The sequence below is a fragment of the Apis mellifera genome, linkage group LG1 (assembly GCF_003254395.2).
Source record: "Apis mellifera strain DH4 linkage group LG1, Amel_HAv3.1, whole genome shotgun sequence".
NCBI classification, from domain to species: Eukaryota; Metazoa; Arthropoda; class Insecta; order Hymenoptera; family Apidae; genus Apis; species Apis mellifera.
In genome coordinates this window covers 10,108,109-10,130,947 of record NC_037638.1, presented here as the reverse complement: position 1 = coordinate 10,130,947, position 22,839 = coordinate 10,108,109, and the positions used below count along the sequence as shown (strand labels likewise).

The window sequence follows — 22,839 nt, the reverse complement described above, 5'->3', positions numbered from 1 at the left end:
AAATATATATTGATATCCTTTGATTTTAAAAATTTAATTTCTTAGAATTCCTTTTTGCCTTTTAAGTAGATTTAATTCGAGGAACGGAAATATAATGTGTTTAAAAATATTTGATTTACAAAATATATAGCAGAAAGATATTTATTTTCCCTAGCTTTAAATAAAGGCTTCCACTATTATTCATTTAATTCTACTCAAACTCTTTTGTATAATTGAATGCTTTTGTTAATTATATTCTTATCGTACATTTCACACGCCCACACATTTTATGGATCCGAACACATTTCATTATTTCAAACAAGAATCGCGAAATTTCACAGAGTGCATTCGATATATAAGGAATATTTGCTTTTACATGAATAATCATTTCATTATCATCGTGATTTATACGGGAAATGAATTCTACAATAATAAGGTGAAGAAATCTTATCAGTTATCTTACCTTAATTTTTTTTTAATTTAAATTTACTTTAATGCTCGTTAATGCGAACCATTTTATTATCTACGAGATAGTTCAATTAAAAATGTACGAGCTTCTGAATATAATTACTCTCAGATTTTCGTGACGAGTATAATGTATAAAGATAAATGTGTTCATATTCAAGAAAGAATTACCTGGATTATTTCAACGTTAAAAATGAATTACAATTTGAAAGTGACGCTTCTTCTTTTTAAATTCTTTTCACATTAAAGAGTTAAAAAAGATATGGAACAATATTAAATTTTTATTCTATTCTAACTTGTATCAAAATTGATGAAAATTAAAGAATAAGAATTATTCCTTCCCTATTCCTAAAACAAAAATTCTCTATTATTATAAAATTATAATTTCCTAAATTTCTAAAATCATTATTCCAATGAACAAATATAATAAAGTAAAACAAAAAATTTTTATTTTACTCTATCTGTCCTCTTCTCAATCATTATAATATAACCGAAGAAAACCAAAGAATTTTATAGCTTAAAAAAATGATATTTCAAAATATTTCCAAATATATTCATTCGAATAAACCAAAATCGAAACTACATACGAAACATTCCCTTAAACTTTCCTCGAAGAAAGCCGAGTAACGTTTCCATTCTCCATCTAGCAAAAATTCCTCCTTCAAAAACAATGAAACAATGAAAACTCTTCGAAAACGAGTACCTTCCAAACGATTACATTGTTTCACAAACAAGAAATTCCACTTCTAACGCACCCCAATTTATTCATCGTGTTCCAAACCGTGGATATACATGGCGCTCGTATCTTCGCTTTTCCCACTCGCGAAAGATATATAAATATATATATATATATATATATATATAGGTTGGATCGCTAAACGGAACGCAATAAACGTTACGTTTTTTTCCTCCTCCACGAAACTGTTACGGCTCGAGCGAGATTATGCTGAAATCGACCGGCCGTATTGCCCTCTGCTACATTGCGGCCATGCTGCATTACGTTACCGTATCGAATTGCATCGTGGCGCGCGTAAAAACATATTATGCCGCATCCACATTGATCAGAAATGATTATCGTGGATCCTCACATTGCACACGAGTGGGGAGCAATTAATGAATCGTTACGGGAGAGTTCGCCAAAACTCGTAAGGAAAATTTTAAGCGGCGAATTGTTTCGTAAATGGAGATAATATCGCTGCGCTCGTATTCGAGGTTATGTTCGCTCGACTCGTGTAGAAGAAAATATTATGCCGCGTTCACATGGAAGTTGTTCTACTGTTCGATGCTGTGGATTGTTCGTAACGATTGTGAATGTTTATGAAAATATAATATTCGAAGAATAAAGCAAAAACTTTATTTCCACGATTTTTTTAATTGCATAAAGATTCGACTTTGCATAAATATTTGCAATTTTGTAACTCGATAAAATCTTTCAGATATTGGGATTAATAATTAATTCTATTATTCTTTTATAATTATACTTTCGGTTGTGAAATTTTAGAAAAGTTTCGTTTCTTGATAAAATTGTTACATCTGTTATATACTTTATCTTTATCGTATTCATCAATGTGAACGCGGCATTAGCCCATCGCACTCTGCCTGTGAATCAGTCAGGGTTTAAAGAGAATCGATTTACGTGTTGGATTGCGCGTCGAGAGAAAAGTTTGTTTATAATGAAAACGATAAAGACTACCCTATTTTCTATTTTTATTTTTCATTCTCTTCGCGCGCGTAAAAAAAAAAAAAAAAGAAGAAAGCCACGTTTAATTTCGAATGATATACGCGAAAAATCGAAGAGCACAATTAGCCCCGATGCGTTGTTCGAGTCGCGTGTAAAGTCTCGTTGAAAGCATAAGCAAAATTAATTGGGCGCAATGTATCTGCGAGGCCATGTAGTTTTCTTTATGAGCTTTATTGGTTGTGGTGGGTTGATTTATAAATAGAAAGAATGCAGCATCGGTAATGATTTTTTTAGCCGAGTTATCGCCTTCGAAATTCGCCTTTCATTTTATTCCGATATTTCTTGTTTCTCTTTTAATTAATAAATAATTTTTCTTGGAGAGTCATAAGAATTACGACAGTCATCCAACAATTAAATCAATTTCTTAAACATTTTCATTGCTCAAATATGGAATTGAATATACGGATTATTAATTATTTAACTAAACATTTCCAACAGAAAAATCTATAGTGGAATCTGTATTGAAAATTATATATCTGTGCGTATCCATAATCGCGTAATTTTAGAATAATAAGGTAAATAATATAAATTCAACCCATCCATATTATTACACCGATATACAACTGACTAAATTAATAAATAAATGAGAGATGTGTTTCGCAACTTAACATTTGCATCTTTAACGGCGAAATTTCCGGAATAATTCTTATTGAAATTAAATATAATTTATAATTTTAATATACACGGAACGAACCATTAAAATGGAAATGAATGTGAATGTAAATAGGCGATTGAAAAATTCTTATATTCTACGAATTATAAAATGTGAAAAGTACGATTTGAAGATTGTTAATTAATTTATTATGAATTTATTCAATAAAAAGAACATTTTTACTCGCATCAAATATTTCAAGAGTCTATATCTTCTAGTATATTGTTTCGGAAGAAAAGATCCTATGAAAAGTTTTCAAGTGGTCGTACAAACTGACCCTTTTCCCTTAAAGGATATATCGAAAAGTAATAGTAGGAATAAAGTGGTTCCCAATATTTTTCTACCACCCTTTCGTTTATTTTCTTTGTATTTCCATAGGCCTGATATTGGAAGAATATTAATATCGAAAAAAAAACATGATCATATGTATTTCTTTTACCACGATATGAAACCTCTTAATCGAAATTTATTTTTCGAATTTCAGCGAAACAAGATTTTAAATATGTATTACCTGTTTTTAATTTTATTTTTTTTTTTTTTGGTCACTTCATTATTTAATCGTATAATAAATTTATTATGTTTTCTTATTACTTTTCCATGCTATAGTTATTTACACGAAATGCTTTGACGACGTGTAATTAAGTTTCACGCTGAAGGTTGCATTTAATTTGATTTACGTTAACAACGAAGCAGCGAAATTGTCTTTCTCTCGCGAGATATTTTCTATGAGCGAGAATTTTATTAAAATTATAAAGACATTTATAATACACGCGGGTTAAAATATATTCGTTATTTTATCAATATCGATAAATTACTAATATTTTGTAAAATAATAATGAATAACGATGTCTCGATTAAGATTCAATATATAGATATCTCTTTGGCTTTAAATTTAAAAATATAAAATTATTTTTAAAAGTAATAACGTTTTTAATTTTTACAACATATTTCTATATTAGTCAGATAATGTAATATCTTTTGTAATATGTAGTTATAAAGACAATTTCTGGATCCATAAAGCTTGCTAAACGAATTCCTGTTATAAAAATATCGATCCTTTACGGCTTATTTAGTTGCTTTCATTGATGCAGAAAATTGGATGTCACGTACACGATTTCGTAACAATGGAAAAATAAAAAAAAATAATTTTCGAAAATGTAAAATTACATTTTCAAATGGTTGCCAGATTTTCCCCATAATTCTAATTTTCAAAAGTTTTGATATTCAACGTACAATATTCTGTATATTTTATAAAATAACCTTTAATCTTTTACGAAAAAACGATTAAAAAATATTTTAATCTCGATGATAAACCTCATTAATCATAGAATTAACATTTTATTTTAATTTTTTCACAAAACTGTTGCTATATTAACAAAATAAAAATAAATACAGAACATCCAAAAGAGAATCTCTCCCTCAAAGAATCAATCATAATGGATTAATCAAGTAGCCTTCTAAGTCAGATTTTTGGATTTTCATTTATGGGATCATGCAAAATAGAACGGAAAACGAAGATTTTGGGAATGTATCCAAAATACATTTACTATTTCTACGATAGGAATATTGGAAAGAATTCGACGAATGAAAATCTACATTCTTTTCGAATATTTCTAATTCATTTGCCAAAATAAAAATTGTAAATTTTAAAATGTATAATAAAAATTTCTAAACTTATAACTTTTTAATAAACTACCTTTAAATATAATTAAGACACGTGTCTTTATAAAATTATGACTTTTATATGAGAACGAGTACTTTTTTCACCCATTTTTCCTAAATTGGAATTTCAAAGCTCGTTCAACAGATAAGACGACACGAAGAAAGAACGATGGCGGAAGAAAAGAAGGGCAGATGTGTTTAAATGTATTCTCCGGTTATACTGTTCCCATCGAAAACCTTGAAATCGATGAAACGATAGTTCTGCTTAGCATTTAAATATCAACGGAATTCCCATCCCTTTCACCACGAAACCGCAAACGGTTGAGATATCTTTACGAAATTAAACCGCTTCCATCCTCCTAGCTTCTGTCCTTTTGCGCCATGTGTGTTTCACTCGGATGGAATAAATATTCTCTCAATAATTGGAATCATTCTGATGCGGAAAGGAAATTGTCGAGGCGTGCTTCGATCCGATGTTTAATCTTTCCATTGTTCTACAGTTCTTGTAACATCTCGTTTCAATAGAATATTTTCAAATTTTTATTCGAATAAGAAAAAGAAAATCTATAACGATCTATTTGCAATCTATCTAATCTATATGCAAGATGTTATAAGATATTTTTGTAGGATTAATTTCAATTACTAGTGAAACTATCTTATTTTTATTATTACAAGTAATTGTAACTGGAAGATGGATACAATAGATAAATAAATGAAAATGGTTTTTAAATTTAATACGAATGATCATGTATCAAGACATTTCCTCGACGATTGATTAAAAATCGATGAAATCGTTTTGCAGGGAAAAGTGGCACCACACTCTCTCTTCGTTTTCCTTGTCCTGGAATTTCTCATTTTCCAGAACTGCATTTCATATGGAACTCCATATACGCGAACTGCATGATATGAAACTACAGGGACGCTTGTCTAGCTATATTAAGGAAACATTTTGCGACGAACAATTTTTTCCTCAGAAATAAATAAAAAAGGATAAGTAAAGAAGAAAATTCTTTCCTAAGGCAAATGCTACTTCTTCGAAATTTAATAAACCAATTTAAACTTTGGATAAAAGAATTATAGAAATACCGAGTTTCAACAAAATTTCTAATCTTAATAAAGATAAATAAATTTGATTATGCGTAACAAAATTTTCTTGAATCGACCTTAAACTATCTTCAATTACAACGAAAATAAATTTCAAATAAATATATATGTATTTCTAAATATAGATCTAAATAATCTCTAAAAACAGACCACGTGGATGTTGGTGCAAATTTAAATTTTCATGAATAGAAACAGAGAGACGGAATATCTGTATATTTTATCCTTCGAGTATCATAAAATGTATTTCACATTTTAGATTTCTCTGCATATCATTCCGCTATCATTTTACTTTTATGCATTTAAAGTTCCTATCATAAACTTTCCTATCATCTACATATAAAAAAAAAAAAAGAGAATAACCAACAAAATCCTAGTCTAAAATAATCCAAACCTAACGTAAATTATCTTAAACTTCAACGAAAGAGAATTTCTAAAAGAGCAAAGGATAGGTATAGAAGAAAATTCGGCGAATTGAAGTGGAAACTTCGTTCCTAGCTCCTTCCTTCCACCCACGTAACTCGCGCCACCTGTTCCCCCGCCACGAGTAATTGGAATTATTATGATCAAACCACGTTCTTTCACAGTTTAATCTCTCGCCTGGGTAAATCACACCCTTCTTCTCTCGTCCCCTGCCAGAGGGAGGTAGCAAGTTTCCGGTATTCTTTCGAGGCCACAAACTTCCCCCTCTCTATCATTCTCCTTTCCTTTCTCATCCCCCTTTGTCAACTTGAACCCCCCGTTGGAAAGTTGAAGCAACAGGAAGCTCCAAAGTTTCCACGGTTTCCATCAATCAAAAGTCGGAAGGAAGGGGGGGGGGAAGGGGATCGTTGGAAAGAATTACACGATTTTTGTTTCGTCTCATCTTCTCTCTGTCTGTGATCAACCGGCGACACGCGGAGAAATTGACGAACGAGCGCGCGCATGCGAGAATTGACAATTTCGAGGAGATAAATTCTCGTGGGAGGGATCGCACTCGAAGCCGAGTTGAAACTTGAGAAACGATTTATAAAACGGGACGGGATACATTATTCAAATTTTTGGTGGGAAGTTTTCGGTTGAGGAGAGGGTTTAAAGAGGAAGAAGGGCGGTGTTAACTATTTATAACGAGGATTTAAAAGTAGGGAGGGATCAAAGTTATCGTGGAATATTCATTATTGTTGCATTATAGAAGAAGATGGTTTCTTGGTTCTTGGGAATATTATACGTATGGAGAATGTAAAATTTTAAATTATAAATGAGAAATTTGGATAAATTAATGACTGAAATTGTGATACTGTTCACAAATATACTGGGTAAAGATAATAAAATGAATACCTTTCGAATGTCCCTGTATTTTCGAATGTTCTCTGGATCAAGATTTTTATTTCTCGAATTATATTTTAAACCAAAATAAAATTTACAATATTCGATAAAATTTTTCTTTTATATTTCTTATAATATTAGCGGATTGATTTTTTGGAAGAGTTGCAAAATTTGAATCAGGATTTATAGAATTTCGTTGATAAATAAATATGAAGTTAATTTAAAGCTTTTAACATCAAACTTTTAATTAGAAGGATTTAAGGATCACTTTAAGTTTGTGTACTTAATTATAATAGATCTTACAATTTGTAAAGAATAAAGTAAATGGGACGTAAAATATAAATATGACATTTTATGTCATATTTAATTACATTTGCTTTGTAAGTTTTTAACACATACATATATTCATGTGTGAATTTTTTTAAAAAAATTCTTAATTAAATGTCATTCAAAGGCAAGTGGAAATTATTTTAATTTTAATTTTATCATAATAATACGAGATTATTGATATTAAAATATCGAATTTTGTTAAAATTTTATCGAATATTCTTTCATTATTAATTCTTTCATCAAAATTATTCGTCAGTAATAAAATTAATTTTATACGTAACCCGAATATTATAAATTTTTTATTAAAATATATGTAAATTTTTAATTATTAGCGAATTTTTTTTATAGGAATTTGTACATTTATATTCCTTCCTCCTTCTTTCGAAAATATTTTACAACTTTCGTGTTTTAAATGTTTTTTTTTTTTTTTTTTTTTTTTGGTTTACATCCATTCCTCGTATATAAAATTCATGCAATATTTATGTTTCGCCAATTCCATGAATTGCTTCATAATTGTTTTCCCCCTGGATTTATTAAAATTTAAATTTTAATCTTTTTCCTTCTTCTTCAAAGCCTTTGTTCAAAATTATTATTCGATGGAATAAAAGTTTTTTGAATTCATTATCACTTCCCTTGTGAACAATTTTATTTCTTTCTTTTTAACGTATCTCTTTATTTATATTGTTATTTTTAACATATTAATGCATAGTATAATAAAATTTGCATCTTTTATAAATTTTGAAGATTATAAAAATTTATAATTCATGCATAACTTTGTGTATCATTCGGATTTAATTCGAGCAAACATAAGATTGCAAATTTTTATTCGCAATAATAATGATGACAGGAATTACTAAACAAAAATATTTATATATCGTATCAAATTCACAGAAATGTTTTCTTTCAATTTTTCTTTCTTTTTTTTTTTTTTTTTTAAGGAAAACTCTACTTCTTCTCTAATGGCAGATTAAATATTTGAACTTCATCATTTCAAGTATGATTCTCATCTTCGATATCTGAAGAAATATTTACACGTTAATATACTTTTGTTTATTTTCATTCACTATACATTTTTCTGCCACAATATAAGTTTTCACGTAAAATTTATTTTCTCTTTTTTAACAAGTTTCCCTTTGTCTTCAATACACGAAGAAATATTTTCCTCGATATAATTTTATTCAATTTTTCATTCATGTAATTTATTACGACACGATATAATTTATCTTCCTTTCGAAATCCTCGTTAAAAAATTGGGACTCATATTTATATTAATAATTTATATATATCACGATATTTTATTATTTTTTTCATGATCAGACTCTCTCTATAAATCCAAATTGTCCAATGTCTCGAGTTTATTTAAATCACTCGTACACGTCAATCGACTTAAAACCAATTCTAAATAATTGTCAAAATCACTCAAAAATAAAGAATATCAAAATACACGTATCATAATCGAAAAGGAACACAAGTAGTCAATGTGTGTTTAATAATTAATGAAAATTACCATTAAATGACTTTCTTAAAACCAAGAACTATCTTGCCACACCATTAATTATGCGTGCCATTAATTATATGAGCGAAATAAATAGAATCTCGAGCAAGAACGGAAGTGGATGGCATATTACGGAATCGAAGAAACGTCTGAAACGAAGACAGATCGTGGTAGAGAAGGTGTTCTTCAGGGTTAGCTTCAGGGTGCTCGTTACGATCCTCAAAGGAGCATAATAAACTCGAACGATCCGCTCTAATTACGCCCGTTGGGCAGGGGCCGTTTATCGAGATCGAGTGGCTGGATTTTAAATAGCTGATCTGACGAAGCTCAAAGTGTTCCTGCGGACGAGGGAACGCGTGAATGACGATCGAGTGCCGTGGTAATGATGCCAATGAAAAGCTGCAATTAGTACTCGAGTTCTTGTTCTTCTACGAGCGACTAGTTTCTTAGTTTCGGAAAATAATTTATATCTTCTGTGATATAAATAATTCATTTTGTAAATTTTTTCGGCTAATATTTAAAAAAAAAAAAAGATTCTACGATTGTGAAAAATTAAATGTATTCAGAAACTTTCTCTTCTCTTTCTTTTTCTAAAACTATTTCAGGTTAATAATGGAATAGTAAGATAAAGTAAGACGAATGGAACTTTTTTATCTGATATAAACTTAAGAGTTTATTGTATAAAATTTCTTGTTGGAATGGAGAAAGGATAAGTTCGATACCTTAATAGTTTTAAAATTTCTATCGAACCATATATTCTTTAGAATCTTCTGGAAATTTAAAAGTTCCAAAAATGTGAATACATTTTATTAGAAATAAATTGTTCTCTCTATGCTTATGTCTCCCAACATAATAACAAATTCTACCTTTTTTTTCTTTTCACATTTTTCGAAAGATATATCAAACTATCGGATGGAAAGAGGGAAACGAAATGTGAAAATCGCGAAAAGAGGATGGGAATCTCGTCGAATGTTAAAGAGGCCATAAATCGCGGTTGCGCGCCAGTCAGAGAAATACGACTCTGAAATCAGGGGTGGAACGGAGCCCTTTATTTGGTAAAATAAACCGTCAATTTAACGGTTCGTAACCCCGGCATTGTGATTCCCTAATGCGGCCGACACCTGTTCGCGAAAATTACGGGGTTTGTAGGGGGTTGTTTCGAGGCGGTATAACCGAGTGCAAAGACTTTCTCAGCAAGGGGAGTAAGAAGCGAAGAAAGGAGGAGGAACTGCTGATGGGTGTATCAGCGGCTGCGAAGCTTCCTTAGGGATGATAAAGTAAAATTACCAGGGTGGAAAACTTTGAATTCCATGACGGTTACCGCGAGAATTATATTATGGATGTTAAAGCTGTGAAATGATGGAAAATGCGAGAAGAACGATACGAGATATCATTGAGAAGAATTGTATTTTCATTCGAACTGATTTTTCATCAACTTTTTATTCCTTATTTATTCTTCAAGTTTAAAATCCAATTACAAATTGGAAAAAATGAAAATATACATGCGTGGAAATTAAATTTAATTAATTATTAAAAACGAGACAATGTGAGATTGTATCTATAATTATACATTAAGAAACTTTTGACTAAGATGATAATATTTGTGCAGCTACTTTAGCTATCGTCATTGTTTAAAAATTCAAAAGACAAGAAAAAATCCTAAAGTGATACATTTTAAGTAAAAGCCGTATAATTTCTTCGAAGTTTATCGAACGATTAACATGCTCGTGTTCCAAAGAGGAGCAAGTACTTACTCGTGGAACTTAAAAAGAAGCGATAAAGAGAAGTCGCGAGAAATAAAAAGAAGAAGAAGAAGAAGAAGAAGAAGAAAGGTGAAACAACTTCGATAAAAGCGCGCAAAGTTCTGAAAAATCTTAAAATCTTTCGCGAAAAAGAGGGGGGAGGGAGTAGTTTGGAAGAAAAACATGCGGATCGTTTCGTCGAGTTTCGTTACGACAAAGACTTCTTTTTCACGAAAGAAGGTAAGGATAATTAAAGAAATGCAACAAGGATCAAGGTAATTTAAAGAATCTTAAGGAAGGAACACCGGTTGGGTTGGGAAAGGTAATTAAAAACCTAAAAGCACCTTTAACGTTTCCCTTTCATGGTCAATATACTTTGGAAAGGAGCATCGCGAGAATTTTATCTCGTTTGTTAGAATCAAACCTCGGCGATTTCTTGGAAAATTAAGCGCAGGTGGATAGAAATTTCTATTCCACGTGTACGATCGGTGTAAAAATACGACTCGCGGCCTGGAAATCTTAAGGAGGTCGTCATCCTCTATTTTTCATCAATTTCTGAATTTTATCTTTAATATCGATTAATCGTCGTATCCTGCAAAATTATCGAACATATTTTTAGCACTCATGGAATAACGTCTGCTTATAATTAATTACCTTTATCTATTTCCTAAAATTAGAACTTTTTCGAATACTTCAAACATATTTTATTCTTTTACTATCGAAAGGAAAAATTACTGGATGAAGGAAGAAATAATTCTTAGAACGTCTACTTAACTAATTATTGTAATTGGAAAGAAGAAAATTCATTGATTGAACCTATTCAACGAAAAAGCATAATTGTCAGTGTCTATGCAAAAGCAGATGCAGGTCGTGAGTTTAAGCTCTGATATTTTTTTTATTCGTGATTAAACTTGTCGAGAGAGGTCGAATTGAAAGATCCCGCTATTGAAAATTAGCCGTTAAAATTGGGATGCTTTTATGGGAGGGGAACAAAAGTGCGAATATGCTCGAACAACGAAACAATAGAAACGATTATTTGTTAGCTCGGGGATTCTTGCATTATTACGCGCGCGTGCCAATGCCAAATTCGCTTGAATTGATTTGTTCCTCGCGCGATTCGTTTTGTTTTCGGGAAATCGATTCATTCGCGCGATAATATACAAGTATAAAACTGTTTCGCGCAACGTTTGCAGAAATTAATTGTTCCAAAAATAACGAGAGATGAAAAATCCGTGGGAAATTTGGAAAATTTCGAAATTGCGCGTGACTCGAATTTAAAAATGTTGAAACACATTTTTTAATCAACAATTAAAAGTTTAATATTTTTGTCTCTTCAACATACTCGAACATAAATAATAATAATAATAATAATGGGAATACTTGGAAGAATTATATCTGATCCTTTTGATAATTTTCTTCAACGCCGCTCCAATTAATCCAACTAACTTTCCCTCCACTTTTTAACGCCTCGATAATCAATTTCTTTTCGCTCGATCGATAAAATCGTACAAGTTTTTCGCAAAATGAAATTCGTCCCGAAGTTTTACACAACTCGGCGAGCCACCAAATTCTTCGATACGAAACTATTATATATACTCCCTCCATCCATGGATATCCACCAATCTACCGGCAAATTCCAAGCTTAATCATTTGTAATGGACTATTCACCGGTTTCAAACCTCCCATAATCGTAAAAGTAATCTCGAGGCCGCAATATTCGTCGATAGGTTCGTGGTCAATAGATCGCTAACCTATACCATAGCCGCGAGAAGGATGATGAGCTCGAACGATAAGCCTTGGAAACTCATCTCCACCACTCTCGTTCTCACGAAATTCGGAGAAAGACCGAAAAAAATTTTCTCTTAACGGATCATTTACCGTTCAAAGAGGAGGGGGAGGAGGAGGAGTAAAGTGGAAAGCTTGGTCAAGAGTTTGGACGGTCTCTCTCTCTCTCTCTCTCTCTTTTTTATATGAAAAAAACGGAGATGATAAGGTTTGAAAGCGGACGTGACAGAGTATGGGAGAGTACTAGAGGAAGTGGAAACCACACGATCCCCGTTGGACACGTCGAGGGTAGAACTAGACACTTTCGCTGAGAAAGTACACTTGATCCGTCAGCTCATGAGAGATTCGTGGGGATGCTAATTAGCTCGACACCTTTCTCTTCCCTTACGCGTTCTTATGAATCCGCTCTGTCGTCTGATTCTCTGGTTTTTCGATTCGTCGCCGTTTCACTTGTTTTCCTCTATTTTCTATACGCTTGGTTTGGCTCATTTTCGTGTGGAATTTGTCGAAATGATTAAAAATAATAATAATTAGATAATTTTTTATCGATTTGTGAGATATTATTTTTCAAATAAATAATATCTTTTATGCGAGTTGTGGTATTTTTTTTGTATTCTTTGTAGAAATATTTTTAATAGATGCTAGAAACTGGACGATTATCTATATTATTATAAATTTCATAACTCTCCTTTTTCTCTTCAAGTTTGTTTGTCGCTTCTAATTTAATCATCGTTTCACTTGTTTCACTGTTATGAATTTTTTTTAAATCTTTAGAATTTGTTGTTTTTTTATTTGCGATTCTATAGTTTGTGATTCTTTTTTCTTCCGTTTCTTATGCCATACTCTTTTATTTCTTTGAGCAAATTCGATTCTTTCTCAGTTAAAAGATACAGAATGGTGTTTTTACTTCGCGTTGCCTTTTCGTATTATTTGTCTTTCCTTTTTCCACGTTTCAACTATAACCGTGTGGTTTTTGTGTTTTCCGTATTCTGTATTTTATCTGCTATGGTATCTATACAATTCTATGGCTCTATTTTGTCCATCCCTTGTTTACGTTTCTCAGTTTGCCTTTTCTCCGTTCGAGTGTATTTTTCGTATTTACGCGTTTATCCTATTTTCATCTTTTCTTTATTATTTAAATTCTTTTCATCCTCTAATATATATAAAATTTCATTCCTTTTAGAATTATAGCTGTATCTTATTTTCTTTCAATAACTTTTAATATCTGAACGAAGAATTATAAAATTTCAACTTCTTTGAGAATAATTGTAAAAGTTTTTTTCCATTAATTCTATACGATGATTTTATCTTTTCCACTCCCCTTCCTTTTCCCTTTATTCAAATATTTATTCAAAAGATATTCAAAACAATATCTCTCAAATAATAATATTACTCAAATATTTAATAAAATCCTCAATATAATCATCTATAAGTTCTATCCTTTCAAATTTTACCTCTCCATAATACAAACAAAGCCAAAGATATATTTACATAGACCATAAATATTGCAAAAATATCGATGAATAATAAAAAAAATATTCAGATTCGAATATATCGGTATATCTTTACCCGATCCCATTCCCATACTCTTAATGCAAAAAAAAAAAAAAAAAAAAAAAAGAAAGGGAAGAACCGTGCACAGAATAATACATCCACTGACACCCATAAATATTACATAACTAGCCCCTCGCGGACACTCTCGCGTAGTTACAAGTCAATACATCATTCTGTCTATATAAACCGCCCCTCTTCTTTCCTTTTCCACCCTTTCTAGCCTCTCCCGTGTAGCTATTTACCTCATTCCATACGCGCGACCCTTGCTCGCTTCAATCTTTTCCCTCTCCTTTCTATATCACTCATCGTGTCATTCTATACACTTCAACCCCGCCACCCTGTCCTTCTACCTTGGTTCGTGCTCTTTCATCCGTTTCTGTTAAGTTTCCGCCACGCTACAATCGCTCAGACGCTCTTTATGAAACGCGAAATCGATATCCCCGCGTTGTCATCGTGTAAAATACAGGTTACGATTTCCGTGCCGCGATGGAAAATAAGAATTCGGGAACGAATTGATTCGTCGTGCGTGCAAAAGAATTATAATAGTATTTCTAATTGATTTCTTAAAGATAATTAAGGGATGACGGTTCTAGTGATTCAGTAGTTTTATATCGGAGTGGAAAACTACTTAGAGAAATTCGAGATAAAATGATGATATTAATTAAAATTATTTATAATTATCATTAAATTAATTATAAGTATAATTTAATAAAATATATATAATAGATTCCTTTCTACTATTTATTTTGTCTATTTAGATAGTTAGCTCCGAATTTTAAAAATTTAAGAAATAAATAAATATTTTTTGCAAATGCAATTTTATATCATATGTATTTTATATCATATATGTATATTTTAGAAGGCAAAAGAGTATTCAATTATAAGTCTAATTTAACAGCAATAATGCATGTTTATATAAGGCTTTACTATTAAAATCTAATATTTCCTTTATAACAATGTTTTAATATATACTCATTATCCAATGAGTTTATTTCACAATACATATGATATATAATATCATAAATTCAATATTTAAATACAAATGATATAAAAAATCATGGCCATTGAAGATAAGATATATAAGAATTTATAAAATGCAATGGCCAAAGAAATCAATATATATTTAAAAATTCTCATACCTCATACTTCCATTCGAAGACCAGGTTCCACACATCACAATCAAAAAAATACTTTCACACACACTCAACTATATTCTTTTAGATTTACACCAAAAATAAAAACAGGATACGATGATAATTACTCGTTTCTTACTTCGGTTATTATACTCGCAAGTGTTGTATTATAATTGCGAGAATTGCATAATACTCGTAGCCACCTAACGGTATGATCGGTACTATGGTTCGGTATGCAAGCCGATCATGGTGGAGGGTATCTTCAATCAGATAATTTAGGATATGTCTTGATTTAACTTTTTCAAATCAAAATGAAGCAATTTGTTATTTTTAAATGATTAATAATTAAAAATCGGCTAAAATATCTGTGAACATAAGAAATTGGTAATTAATTTACCTCGAAACTCGATTAAAACTATTATTGTATTTTCCTTTAGTTTTCAAAGCATGTATATATCTTTAGAAACTTGAAATATCCATTGTAAAAGTAAGAATAATGACATTTTTCTTTTCATTCATAAAAAATGTTTTTCTCCCTTTTGTATCAATCAACATTTGAAACTCTTGTATTTTTTGAATTTAAATTGTATCTATGAAACTAAATATTTTCTCATATGATATATGTCTATATTTCTTTTAATAATTTTTTTTTTGTAAGAGAAAAAAATAAAACTTCATTATGCAAAGTATTCAGATTGACCAGTATAATAATATATTGTCAATATTTCAATATTTTACATTATATTTCATTTTGAATATTTTAGTAAATGTTCAATAATATTGACAATATATTGACAATATTATATTAACAATATATATTGATTGTTTTAACGTACGGTATTGTGTAAATCTTGAAATATTGATAGTATTAGTAATACGTAATCTGAATGCTTTTTTATATTAATTTAAAATTTATGCGATTAATGCAAATTATATCATCGAAATTGCATTTTATTTACTTATTACTTATTACCTTATTATAAATATCCTTTGTTTTAATTATTTTACATCGAGAAAATTGATTTTAAGAGCGATTAATCTTGCGTCCTGCAAAAACTAGGATACAATGACGATGTGAAATAAAATTATAGTATATAAGGAGACACGATGCAAGATAAATTTCATACTACGCTGCTTTTCATTGGCTTGCTCGACCTGATTCAGTAAAATCAACTGTTATATAATATAAATCGTGCATCCGTACAACAATTATTGTTCCCTCGAAAAATTGAGAGAATTAAGTTTATGATTGTTCTTCGAAATATACGGATTTCACGGTCTTTTTGCGATCTTTAAATTATCAATCCAATTACTTTAATTGATGGATAAATAATTTCAAATAAAAAAAAATATTATATAAAAATTTATTATTTCGATATATTTTTTAAAAAAAAAAATATCCAAACCGGTTCGTAACAGTGCAAAACAGCGTAATACAAAAGAAAATGAAATTATCGCAGATTCCCAAGCGACTCTACATGCACGAGTGCTAGAAAGATAAAAAGCATTCGGTATAAAATTATTACTCGAAAATAAAGGCATAAAAAGCAAGGAATAAAAGGTAGAGCAAGAATTTTAGCTCGGATTTTTACAATCTAATTTACCCTCTTCTTTTTAGTCTCGGGGAAACGGATTTTTTGCGCATCTCGAAAATAAATTTTATTTCCCGTTCAGAAGATATGCGCGCGAATATTTGATTATCCCAAGCGCGGGGCACCTTGAACATCATTATTTTCATTTTTAACCGAAGTGTAGAATTTTTCCTAGCTGATACAAAATTTTATATTCAGTAAAAACAAAGATCGTTTGCAAGGATAAAGAGAATCCATCCAATTTTATAGTTTTATTCTCCATTTCACATTTTCAAAAAAAAAAAAAAGAAAAAGATTCTTTTTACCTTAAGAAATCCTATATTCTCTGAATATCCACACTGTAGATATTTTCGAGTTAGCCAAGGAAAAATATAGTTTCCTTACTTTCTTGATTTAGTTAAACATTTCTAACATAGTTACATGTTTCCATGCAATAACTTGGGACGATTATAACATTGTAAAGTTTGTTAATCAACTGAAAAGTTGAAATTAAAACTGGTAGCTACATGTTTTATACTTAACAATTTTCCTAGACATTATGATAATTTACAATGTCTATAATCAATATGTATCTTTTTTCTAAAAAATCTTATTCCATCCTCTGATAAATAATCTTTGTTCTACCTCTTCACATTGCAACTTCAAGCTAGAATCGAGATAAACAACGTAGAAGATTAACAAAAATCCCATCACTGTTAAATCTTACCGTACACGTCCAGCATCCATGCTGTTCACAATCGATACAGACACACCTGGTTGCAATTTTCACGACACGTTCATTCGAAGGGAATCGCTTGTAAAAGGTATCCCCGTAATCACCGCCGATGCAGAAGAATCGAACGTCTCCATTATCGGCGGCCTTCGTTCGGTTTGGTTCAGAGCTTCCATTGCAACACGCTTTGATTCGGCTTCATGACACGTGTGAACATCGAGGCTGTGTATAGCGCCAGTTGAACGAGCAACGGCCGTTATTGGAAGCGGAAACACGGGCAAATATTCCGGTCACGTGTCACCCAACCAACGCCTGCCTAGTTTTTCGGAGCTTTTCCCTCTCGTACCATCGGAAACGTCATCTTTCTCCGCTACAGTAGCTTCATTTTCCTCTTGTTTCCCCGCTCCACCGGATATCTTCTTCAATTCCTTCCATCGGTTTCCGCTGAAACTTTCTCTCCTTCCTTGATTTCCTTAGTTTCACTCGGTATGAATAAATTTTGTACGTACGTACCTTCGCAGGCAATCTGGAACAGCCGAGGGCCGAGGGGAAATCCATCGTTAAAATTTCTCTGGGAATTTTTTTTTTTATTTCTCCAGTTTTTATTCTTATTGAAGAAAGTTTCGAACGTTTCATTTTGTCCGCCATATGATGTAAGAAGTTTAATTCTTATGTATTGTAGAGAACAGGTATAGTTGAGTGTTAATATAATTAAAATTTTTTCGATGTACAATTAATATCATTGTACATTTCTTTTCGTTATGTTAATTACTATTATTGTTTCGCGCCCCTTGATATTTTTAACCGACTCTTCACAATTTTGTATTTTTTCTCATGCTGCACGCAGCAGCACGTTACCAACTTTGGAACGTTTTTCGTCCGTTATTTTCCTCTCTGGACTTCTTTTCCGTTTTTTATTCAACTTCTCACGCTTTTATATCCTCTTTCCTGATAACGTCAATTTAATCTTGAAACATTTTTTACCGCGCTTTTATCCTCCCATATCTTTCACGTTTTTAATCCCTTTTAATTCACTTTCCGTCTTACATACTCCTCCTTATTATCCTATTATAATACTATATTAACCTTTCACTGCGCTTTATACTTTTGTCTGCTCCTTCCTCGTCTCCTTTTTCTCATTTTCCAAAACTTCCATTTCAATTTAACCATTTCTTTCTCTATTTTTATTCTATTCCTCACCTCCTTTCCATTCAATGCGATCGAACTTCAATTTCTCTTTTTCAATCTTCTTTGAAGAAAAAAAAAAGAGAAGAAATACAATACAACACACGCAATATCCTCTGCATTGGTTGAAAATCAGAAGAGGTTGAAACGTATATAACTCCGAAATTGTACATTTATCGGGAACAAAGTTGCGAAATCATTACCAGAGGGATGAATTTCAAGGTCTTGGGACACATAATCTACCGATAAAGAGTATATCTGCCAGAGAGAGCCGCAGGGCACGCAACTCGAGATTTTGCAATCTCTGAAACTTCACTCACTTAGACACGTAGCATTGTATCATATCATATCACAAGGATAAGAATACTCACTTATCAGAAATAATAAAAACATTTTTACAAAAAACGATTCAATCCTCGATTCGAATTTATCATATTATTCCAATTTATTCTTCTTCCCTTGAATAATATCGATTTCCAGTCGCGTAACTCGGAGATTCACGAAATTCGCCCATTCTCGATCTTAATTACCAGTCATTGTCCCGAAAATGCTCGCCCTCCCATCCACAGTTTCACGAAACTTAGTCGATCGTCTTGCAACTAGCGGCACGTGCACGCGCCTCGTCTTAGGGTTAACCGAGTGAACTGCGAGAAGGCCGTGCATCTCCACGAGCTTAATGGAACTTGGACGAGGCTTTCCAACGCCCCTCCCCCCCTCTTTTCCAACCCTTCAATTGATTCCACTCACGCGTCGCCCTGGAATAGCTACACAGATAGTTTTCGAGGGGAAAACGATCTCTGCTTATCGCGTGTCGTTGCTCCGGGGGTGGTTTCGTCTGAATCCACGATTGGGAGAGTGCAACTTATTTTTTTGGGGGAGGAATTCCAGTTCGACGAAATAGTTTTCCTCCAAGGTGGAAATTTATGGAAGTAAATTTGCGGATTGAAGGATGAAGAGATTGGATATTGCTTGGGGGTGGAAAAGGTAATTCTTCTGTAAGAGAGAGAGAAAAAAGGAGGAACAGGTAAAGGGGGTTGAAATATTTTCTGTCTACGTGATTTTACGTTCGGCTTCGAGGGAGAGGAAGGGATTTTAATCGGATTGAGAATGACTTTAATTTTGGTATTGCGCGCGTCAGAGGGGTTGCGCAAAGTATTGCGAATTTTAAATATTTCATTCGTTCGGATTGAGTGACGACGGTGTAAATTGGTGAAAAATAAATGCATTTTAAAATGGAAAGACTTTTTGGATTTTAATACGCTTTGTTTTGAATATACGGTTGAAAAAAATTTTAAAATAGAACGATTAAAGTTTAAAATAATATTTCATTCAAATTCGTTAAATAATTTAACGTATTGAAAAGAAAATTTATAGCTATTTTATTATATTGTTCACACGAATGTTAAATAATTATTAATTTATTATAGTTCACTTGTCCCATCATGCTTACTTATCTATGCTCCTTTTTTTTATTTGTGAAATTTTTGTTTATGAAATATATATATATATATATATATATATATATATATATATATATATATATATATATATATAAAACAATTAATTTTATCAGTGAAGATGGTTCCTCATTTCGAAGTTTTTACTCAATTATTCTCATACAACATTCTTTGTATCTAAAAATCCAAAGATCGTGGCCTCGTAATATTACAAATGAAGTGTAACAGTTCATCAACGGACTTCGTGAAACGTTATCTCCGACAAAAGTTGCCATCCTGAGATTAAGAGTCGACTTTATTTACGGGAACAGAATTTAAGTTGTTCGGATGGTTGAACTTTCAAGAAGCGAGGGAACTCGTTACATTTGTACCGAATTGCCAACGCGACGTTTTACTTATTAAATTACTCCGTTAGGCTGTGTACTTTCCTGCTGAGTTTGTCCCGGGACATTTAAATTTACTCTTTGAAACTCGCTCGGGCGAAATGTGCAAAATAATTGTAATATAGTTGTCACAGAGATATGAAACGAGCGGTGAAATATTTTATACAATTTACCTTGTATCTATCACAAAATTATAACTAAATTACGAATGGTAAAAATTTATTTATGCAACGATCATGATTCAACGATCAATTTTGTGATTCAATTTTAATCAGTAGACAACTTTTGAATAGTGTTGGAATGTTCTTGATTAATTGAAAGTTTTATTATTTTATTATTCAATGCACATCCTTGCAAAATAAAATGCTTAATTTTATTGTAAATGTAGTGAGAAATATATAAGAAATTAGAGAGCATTGAGTGTGCTCTAGAATTGCAAAAGGATGATATTAAGAAAAAGAAGAATGAAACTAAAAGGTTATTTGCAAGGAGTACATTTTTTTATATTTATCTTTCAATAGAAATTTCAAAATTTTGAAGAATTTTACTTACCAAGAGTTTGTGCAAATTGGAGATATCCTAATTTTGTTATAAATAAACGTGTTTCACTTTTACGTTTAAGATCTGCGTTCCATTATCCGGCAATTCTCTTGTCTTTTTATTGGACGATCAAGATTCTATTATATAATGGAATAGATTTTGTAATTGTTGCCACATTTAGCGTATAAATACAGAATAATACAATTTCATAATGCATATTACCAATGATGCAATTTTGTTAACATACGTTGAAAACGAGATGGTTTTAGGGAAATTTAAATTTCACGCATTCAAATGTAATATCGCGTGCAATAAAAGAAAACAAGGAGCAGCATATGCTCATAAGAAACATACAATCGTGATGCTACGGAATTTGCCAACCGATTCTATTCACGTGCTGCACCAGAACTGGATTACAAACGTGTTCTTAATTTCAGTGAATGAAACTCATATGCATATTTTGGTAATTATATGATATTACACTTTTATCAATGTATTTTTCTTTCCTAAAAAAAAAAAAAGAAAATTAATTACAAGTTATGTAAAAGTTTAAATAAAAAATTTGAAATTATTTCCAAATACCGGATATTTAAATCATAGTTTAAATTTATCTTTTTCTTGATTTTATTGTAAATAAATTCCAAGGATCAAGTCTTTTTTCTTTACGTTATCAAACAGACAAAAAGAAAAGAATTAAAAATCCAAATATACAAACAAATTATTTTAATCAGAGAAATATTTATATCAATTTTAGAATATACCACTATAAATATTAATAGATCACTACAAATAATATTCTTTCAACAATAAACATAATTTATCTTAAAACTCGATTAAACCCCCTATTAAAATTAAGAAAACTTTAAATCGTTATAACTTCGAAGATAATGATTTCCAGTTAATACATGGAAAATTATTAGAAGCGTGAAACCTTACCCTTTAAAACTCTTTTTTATTTATTTCGATACGATTTTTAATTCATGAAATATCGTCGTAGAAAAAGAAAAAGTAATTTTTGATCGTCCTTACTTCTTGCTCGAATCTCTTGTACTTTGTTTCACTGTATTCAGACAAGTGACAAATATTCTAGAAAAAAAAAAATACAAGTCAGTAAATCATGACCTCCATTTCCTAATCTTTGAAATCTTAAATGAGGATACTTTTAACCTCCCTTTCTCGATAACTCGATCGAAATAAAATAAAAAAAAGTGAACGATGATTTATGATTTTCTCTCTCTTTCTCGATAAATTTTTAATTTCTTCATTCTAGCGCAGAGAATTATACTTAGCACAATATATCTTCCTTGTAAACACTTGAATATTCGCATTTCATTTACCAATCAAGTCGTAATAATTATATATTAACAAACGATCACACGTTCGAATATTTCCTTTATTATCAAAATTCCGCAAATTCCACGAGCTCGAAATCAAGTTTCGTGACCAAACCGCACAGCGCATAAACTCAAACCAGTCTCCTCCGATCGAAGTTCGCCTCTCTGATCGAGTCTCGCCATTACGTTCCTACGCGTGTTTTCGAGCATTGAACCAGTCTATCCGGTTACCTTTAATGGATCCCGTACATTTCGACCACCAAAGTCGAGGATAAGTCCCTATCCACATACCTCCATACCGTTGCACCACGCGACCCGAAACAACTTAATCCCACCTCGAAAGTTCAAATTCTGCGGTGCGAAACGATCTTTGTCCAAGATCCTCGAACGTTGATTGGAGGATCCTCGAACGCAAGAATGGTTGTAAGAAAACGACGGAGGAACGTTCGAGATCCGTTTTGCCGGGAGAAATTGAGCACGAAGTCGAATACAGGGAGGTTGATAAATCGCGTGAACGGATCCCGATTAATCTTGCTTTTTGCTCCGTGGAGCTGCCGCTTTTATCCGCGATGCAATTAAACGCTTGCATCCGGAGGGGGACAATTGATTGGAATCTGGTCGGCTTGTTCCCGGCTTTTTCTTTCTTTCTTTCTTTTTTTTTTTTCTCCTCGCTGGGTGAAAGTTGCGTGAAC

At 31.6% G+C, this 22,839-nt stretch overlaps 1 protein-coding gene across 14 annotated transcripts in view; it reads right to left on the bottom strand.

Moving 5' to 3' along the window:
- Window positions 1-22,839, bottom strand: part of LOC412813 (zwei Ig domain protein zig-8) — a 244,744-nt gene that overhangs the window by 53,485 nt on the left and 168,420 nt on the right. For 3 of the 14 annotated variants that reach the window (XM_026441059.1, XM_016917025.2, XM_026441085.1), the window contains 3 exons: window positions 21,750-21,899; window positions 21,036-21,319; window positions 20,826-20,950 (listed from right to left, as the gene is read on the bottom strand). The exons of 9 other annotated variants lie outside the window; for them this stretch is intronic. The gene's annotated coding sequence lies outside the window, so the exon portion shown is untranslated. Of the gene's footprint in view, window positions 1-14,950; window positions 15,061-20,825; window positions 20,951-21,035; window positions 21,320-21,749; window positions 21,900-22,839 lie in introns of those variants that run through there. 2 more of the 14 variants (XM_016917021.2, XM_016917032.2) reach the window with 2 other exon arrangements.